The 6970-nt window shown below is 51.1% G+C and overlaps 1 protein-coding gene and 1 pseudogene across 2 annotated transcripts in view; one reads left to right on the forward strand and one right to left on the reverse strand.

The window, feature by feature from the left end:
• Window positions 1-6970, reverse strand: part of LOC105515962 (cytochrome b561) — a 32450-nt gene that overhangs the window by 22818 nt on the left and 2662 nt on the right. The window lies entirely within an intron of this gene.
• Window positions 5802-6295, forward strand: LOC105515961 (annotated as a pseudogene).

Raw genomic sequence — 6970 nt, forward strand, 5'->3', positions numbered from 1 at the left:
CCTCCCCTCCCTGTGGGTCCCCCACATTTTTGTCTCTGCTCCCACTGCAGGCTGTTTTGTTCTTCCCTGACTCTGTCACCCTCCTCTGCTTCTCTGTCACAGTCTCCTCCCTTCCCTCAGTCTCTGTCCTTCTGCCTGAGCCGAGGTTCCCTGGGCTTCCAGAGGCAGGTGATGGTCTCCAGCTCTTCAGAGAGTGGCTGCTTTCATTCCATTTTCTGGCCCCTGTCTGGGAACGATGAGGAAGAATCACACAGGCACCAGGTCAGTGTCATGGGGCTTTAGGGCCAGATGAGGCACCCCAGCCCCTGATCTCCTAGTGGAATTGGAGAGGGGTCCATGGCACCCAGCTGGGGCCCTTGAAGCCCTCGGTGGTGCTGAGGCCCAGCAGGCAGGCAGTGCCTGGAGAGCCCAGTTCAACTGCACGGGCACGGACAGGTGAAGCCAGCAGAGGCCTGGGTGCCCCAAGCCCCACCTCCACCTGCTGCTGAGGAGGAAGCTGGAGTCATTCATTCCCTGTCAGGCATTTTGCAAACCTGCTCTGTGTATGGGCAGTCAGAGCAGGGCTGGGCTGGGCTCTGGAAAAGGAAATGTGAGGGGGCCTGGTTTCCACCAGCCGAGGTCCCTGGGGAGGCAGATGTGCAAATGGTCGCAGTGCTGAGTTCTGGATGATGCACTCATGCAAGGATGGGCTTTGGGGGAAGAAAGGTCAGGGAAGGCCGGACATGGTAGCTCACACCTGTAATCCCAGGAGTGTGGGAGGCAGAGGCGGGTAGATCACCTGAGGTCAGAAGTTCGAGGCCAGCCTGTGAAACCTCGTCTCTACTAAAAATACAAAAAATTAGCCAGGCATGGTGGCACATGCCTGTAATCTCAGCTACTCCGGACACTGTGGCATGAGAATTGCTTGAACCCGGGAGGCAGAGGTTACAGTGAGCTGAGGTTGCACCATTGCACTCCAGCTTGGGCAAAAACAGCGAAACTCCATCTTAAAAAAAAAAGTCAGGGAAGACCTGCATTGAAGGATGGTGGGGAATGAGCAAGCCAGGGGTCGGGGGGCGCATTTCTGGCAGAAGAGTAAACGGGGAGCCGCATCTGTGTGGCCGCCTGTGGGCCAGCCCTCGCAGACCACTGAGTTGTCAAGATGAAAATGGAGTCTTACTAGAGCTGCAAACATTTTTTAGTTTGCCAAGTAAGGACATTTAAAAAAATAGTCCTTTGTTCTCACCACCATTTTACAAAAGAAGTAATAATATCTCAACTACAAAAAATAAATAGAAAGGACGTTTGGAATAAAAGATACTGTGACCAAGAAAGGAGTGCTGGCAACTTGGCTGATACATCTGGTTGATTTCGTATCTATGAATCAGTATTGCTGTTTTTCCCTCTTTATTGCTGACTACTGAACACTTTATCACCATCAGCCCTGCCGGGGAGTTGGCCTTTGGGAGGCGCTGAGAGAGAGAGGGACTCGTGCGGTAGAGCAAGGCCTGGGGAAATGGAGGAGGCAGCGGCCACGCCGAGAACTTTGCACTGACTCTCAGAGTGTGGATTTTATCCCCAAGGCGATGAGATGCCGGGGCAGGGCGCTAAGTGAGCAGATGCTGTCGTCAGATTGGAGCATCCTCAGAGCTGTGTATAAAAATGGACTAGGGGCCAGGTGCGGTGGCTCACGCCTGTAATCCCAGCACTTTGGGAGGCTGAGGCGGGCTGGTCACCTGAGGTTGGGAGTTCAACACCAGCCTGACCAACATGGGGAAACCCCGTCTCCACTAAAAATACAAAATTAGCCGGGTGTGGTGGTGCACACCTGTAATCCCAGCTACTCGGGAGGCTGAGGCAGGAAAATCGCTTGAAACTGGGAGGCAGAGGTTCCAGTGAGCTGAGATCGCACCATTGCACTCCAGCCTGGGCAACAAGAGCGAAACTCCATCTCAAAATAAAATAAAATAAATAAATTAATTAATTAATTAATGGACTAGGAGAGGGACTGGGGGGACCAGAGGAGGGGGCCCAGTGGGAAATTATGAAGGTCTGTACTCAGGTGGGGACAGTGGCAGTAGGGCTGGAGAAGAGGGGAATTGAGGAGGACTTGAGGAGCTGGACAGTGAAGGGCAGGACCAGAGGGGCCACCCAGAGCTGGCGAGAGGTGTCATCCCTGTCCACATTCCCACAGGGACAGCAGCAGAGGGATCTTTGATTTCACTAGAGGCAGAACAAGAAGCAGGTTTAAGATTTGGGATTAGGCCAGGTGTGGTGGCTCATGCCTGTAATCCCAGCCCTTTGGGAGGCTGAGGTGGGCAGATCACTCGAGGTCAGGAGTTCATATGGTAAAACCCCGTCTCAACAAAAAATACAAAAATTAGCTGGGTGTGGTGGTGCACATCTGTAGTCCCAGCTACTCGAGAGGCTGAGGCAAGAGAATCACTTGAACCCGGGAGGCAGAGGTTGCAGTGAGCTGAGATAGCACCACTGCACTCCAGCCTGGATGACAGAGCAAGACTCTGCCACAAAACAAAACAAAACAAAACAAAACAAAATATTTGGGATTAAAGGATTGGAGGAACATCCTGGCTCTACAGAATGTAACACTTGATACTGTCCAGCCGGAGTAGCCCAAGCCTTCACTCAATCTGTGGGATGGAGAAGGGGGGACAGCTGGTGGCTCCTGGTGGAGACACGTGTCTCCTTTTGTCTCCAGCTGTTGGGTGACCTTAGTCCACCTACCAACCACTTTGTGCCTTGGTTGTTTCCTTATCTGAAAAATGAGAATCAATAGTCCCTAACTCACAGGGTAGCTAGGAGGTTTCACTCCTCTGTGTAAAGCACTAAGATGCCTGGCTCAGTAGACACGGCCTCACGTTGCCATTTCACACGCCAGCACCCACGCAGCGCCCAGGCAGCACCGGGTAATGGAGGGCAGTTAACGTTGGTGACGTGAGGAAGGAGGCACAATCATGGCAAATACCAGGCCTGGCTTCAAAGGAAGGCCCAGTTTCGGGGCCACCTTCTGGGCTTGGGATTAGGTGCAATTTTTTTTTTTTTTTTTTGAGATGGAGTCTCGCTCTTTTTGCCCAGGCTGGAGTGCAATAGCGCGATCTTGCTCACTGCAACTTCTGCCTCCCGGGTTCAAGCGATTCTCCTGCCTCAGCCTCCCAAGTAGCTGGGATTACAGGTGCCCACACCACCATGCCCAGAGATTTTTTGTATTTTTAGTAGAAACAGGGTTTCTCCATGTTGGCTAGGCTGGTCTCGAGCTCCTGACCTTAGGTGATCTGCCCGCCTCAGCCTCCCAAAGTACTGGGATTACAGGTGTAAACTACCATGCCTGGCCTTGGGTGCTATGTTGAACCCCTTTGATGCCCTGTGAGCAGCTCTCACCTGCCACTCACCCAATGCCTCAGGGGCAGGGAGGTCAACACTTCATGCAAATTCCATAGGATGGATGCCTGGTCCAAGCAGGGTCCCAAGGGGGCAGGGGCAGAGGCAGGCAGAGGAAAGGGTCACAAATCTCATAACCCTAGAAGGGAGTGAGAAGAGGAGCTGGCGGGCACAGCCACTCACCTCATAGCAGAGGACCTGCACCGTCAAAGCCAAACTAGCAGCATCTCCAAGACCCAATCCTTCATCTGCTTACCCACCCTTCCCACCTCCCCCCAAAACTGCTTCTAGCATGTTCCCCGCCCGATAGAAGGCATCATCACCCCTCCACTCCTCCTCCCCTCTCACCCTTACAGCCCGTTCACAGCTACCCCTTTCAGTCCCATCTGCGGCCGGCCCCTAAACCTACCACTGCCCTCAGTCGTGGAGTCTCTTCCTTCCTGCTGGTGACAGGGCCTTCTGAGTTTGCTAAGCACGGATCTACACTGCATCAAAGAGATCAGAGAGGTCACTGGGAAAGGCAGATTTGGTCATGTTCCTCCCCAGCTAAAAACTGTTGCCCTCAGGAGGAAGTCTGAGCCCGCCTTAGCTCCATGGCCTCAGCTTCTGCAGTCTCCGCACCACCCACAGCTCACAGCCTTTTGCCGATCAGTCAGCGCGTCTTTCCAGATCTTCTGCTTGAAATGCAAGTCTTCTAACAACTCGCCTGCTGAACTCCTACCCCTCCTTTCAGCGCTCAGCTTAAGCATCGCCTGTGGCCAGGGCTCAGGGCCTGCCCTGCACCTCTGCATTGCCTCTCTGGGAATGGCTTGTTTAAACATCCCGGGAGATGGTAGAGGGGGTGTCAGAGGTGTTTGAACCAGAGCGACTCCATCTTGAGTGAGGGCTAGGAAAATGAAGTTGGGACTTGCATTCCCAGAATCTAGGCTGCACTCCCAGAAAGGTATTCCCAACCTCTAGATGTTTACAGTTAAGGAAATGAATTAATAATGTTTACTAAACAAACCCAAACTTGGGAGTGTCCAGATATCCCAATATCTTGAGAACAAAGGCATTCCTAATTTTTCTTCAAAGATAATAACATTGATTCTTGCAGAATGTGGTAATTTAAAAAAGGAATCCTTTATCACAAACCCCTGTAGCAGAGCACATCTCCCTATGATCTTTTTTTATCCTATATATATACAAGCATTGTACCTAGGGTGGACGCATTCCTCCTCTTACTTTGGGAATGCCCTACTCTGTCCAGGGAGTAGCTGTTCTTTCACCACTTGACTTTCTTAATAAACTTGCTTTTGCTTTGCACTGCAGACTCGCCCTGAATTCTTTCTTGAGCAAGATCCAAGAACCCTCTCTTGGGGTCTGGATCGGGACCCCTTTCCTTTAACAGTGCGACCAGGCTGTGCCTGCTCACCAGGGTGTCTGGGCACAGGGTCAGTGACTGCTCTTCTGTGGCTTGGTGAAAACCTGTGGAGGGATGAGTGAGTGTAAGAAAGAGAAGGAGACATTTTTAATTAAGACCAGGCAAGATTAGGCAATTGGAGAAAAGACAGATATGAGTCAAAGCTTACTCATATGTTCCTGGCCTGAGAGGCAGAGATAGATTGTCACTGTGCGCAACCACGGCAGAGCTGGGCTGCATCCTGGGCCTGGAATGAAGACGTACCTCCCTCTCCTCCCCTGCTTCCTGGGATTCCGGGCCTGACATCCTATAGCAGGGTACCCTGGAGACAGGGCCAGACAATGAGCTGCACACGGCATTGTCCCTGGCATGTCACCATTTTTTGTAATTTATCGTTTTTTACTGTGGTGAAATACACCTAATGGTCGGGCACAGTGGCTCACACCTGTAATCCCAGCACTTTGGGAGGCCGAGGCAGGCAGATCACTGGAGGTCAGGAGTTCAAGACAAGCCTGGTCAACATGGTGAAACCTCATCTCTACTAAAAATACAAAATTAGCCAGGCGTGGTGGTTCGTTCATGCCTGTAATTCCAGCTACTCAGGAGGCTGAGGCAGGAGAATCACTTGAAACCTGGGAGGCGGAGGTTGCAGTGAGCTGAGATCACGCCATTGCACTCTAGCCTGGGCAATACGAGCGAAACGTCTCAATCTCCTGACCTCGTGATCCGCCCACCTCGGCCTCCCAAAGTGCTGGGATTACAGGTGTGAGCCACAGCGCCTGGCCAGAAATATTTTTTTAAACCACAGCTTTATCAAGATATAATTCATATACCATAAAATCCCCCCTTTTAAAGCATACAATTGAGTGGCTTTTAGAATATTCAGAGTTGTACAACCATCACTACTAATGTCAGAACATTTCACTACCCCTAAAAGAAACCCCGTACCACAGATTCCGATGCTGCCGGGAGCCCTGTCATGCCATGTCACATATATTATAGTATATATATATGCCCAGCCATGGTCAACCCCACCGTGTTCTTTGACATCGCCATCAACAGGGAGCCCTTGTGCCACGTCTCCTTCGAGCTGTTTGCAGACAAGTTTCCAAAGACAGTAGAAAACTTCCCTGCTCTGAGCACTGGAGGGAAAGGATTCGGTTATAAGGGTTTCGGCTTTCACAGAATTATTCCAGGGTTTATGTGTCAGGGTGGTGACTTCACACACCGTAATGGCACTGGTGGCAAGTCCATCTACGGGGAGAAATTTGATGACAAGAACTTCATCCTGAAGCAGACAGGTCCTGGCATCGTGTCCATGGCAAATGCTGGACCCAACACAAATGGTTCCCAGTTTTGCAACTGCACTGCCAAGACTGAGTAGTTGGATGGCAAGCTGTGGTCCTTGGCAAGGTAAAAGAAGGCATGAATATTGCAGAGGCCATGGAGCGCTTTGGGTCCAGGAATGGCAAGACCGGCGAGAAGATCACCATTGCCGACTGTGGACAACTCTAATAAGTTTGACTTGTGTTTTATCTTCACCACCAGATCATTCCTTCTGTAGCTGCGGAGAGCACCCTCCACCTCATTTGCTCACAGTAGCCTCTAATCTTTGTGCTCTCTCTCTCAGTTCCCTTTGGGTTCCATGTTTGCCTTATTCTCTTCCATGCCTAGCTGGATTGCAGAGTTAAGTTTATGATTATGAAACCAAAACTAAATAACAATTGCAAAAGGAAAAAGGAAGAAGAGGCCGGGCGCGGTGGCTCACGCCTGTAATCCCAGCACTATGGGAGGCTGAGGTGGGTGGATCACAAGGTCAGGAGATCGAGACCATCCTGGCTAACACAGTGAAATCCCGTCTCTACTAAAAATACACAAAAAATTAGCCAGGCGTCCTGGCGTGCACCTGTAATTCCAGCTACTCGGGAGGCTGAGGCAGGAGAATGGCGTGAACCTGGGAGGCGGAGCTTGCAGTGAGCGGCGATCGGGCCACTGCCCTCCAGCCTGGGCAACAAGAGTGAGACTCCGTCTCAAAAATAAAAAAAAAGAAAGAAGAAAGAAACCCCATGCCCTTTGTCACTCATTCCCTTTCCTCCTCCCCCAAGCCCCTGGCAACCACTAATCTATTTTCTGTCTCTATGGATTTGCCTATTCTGGACATTTCATATAAACGGAGTCATACAATATGTG

Source organism: Colobus angolensis, unplaced genomic scaffold, assembly GCF_000951035.1.
Source record: "Colobus angolensis palliatus isolate OR3802 unplaced genomic scaffold, Cang.pa_1.0 Scaffold271, whole genome shotgun sequence".
Taxonomy (NCBI): domain Eukaryota; kingdom Metazoa; phylum Chordata; class Mammalia; order Primates; family Cercopithecidae; genus Colobus; species Colobus angolensis.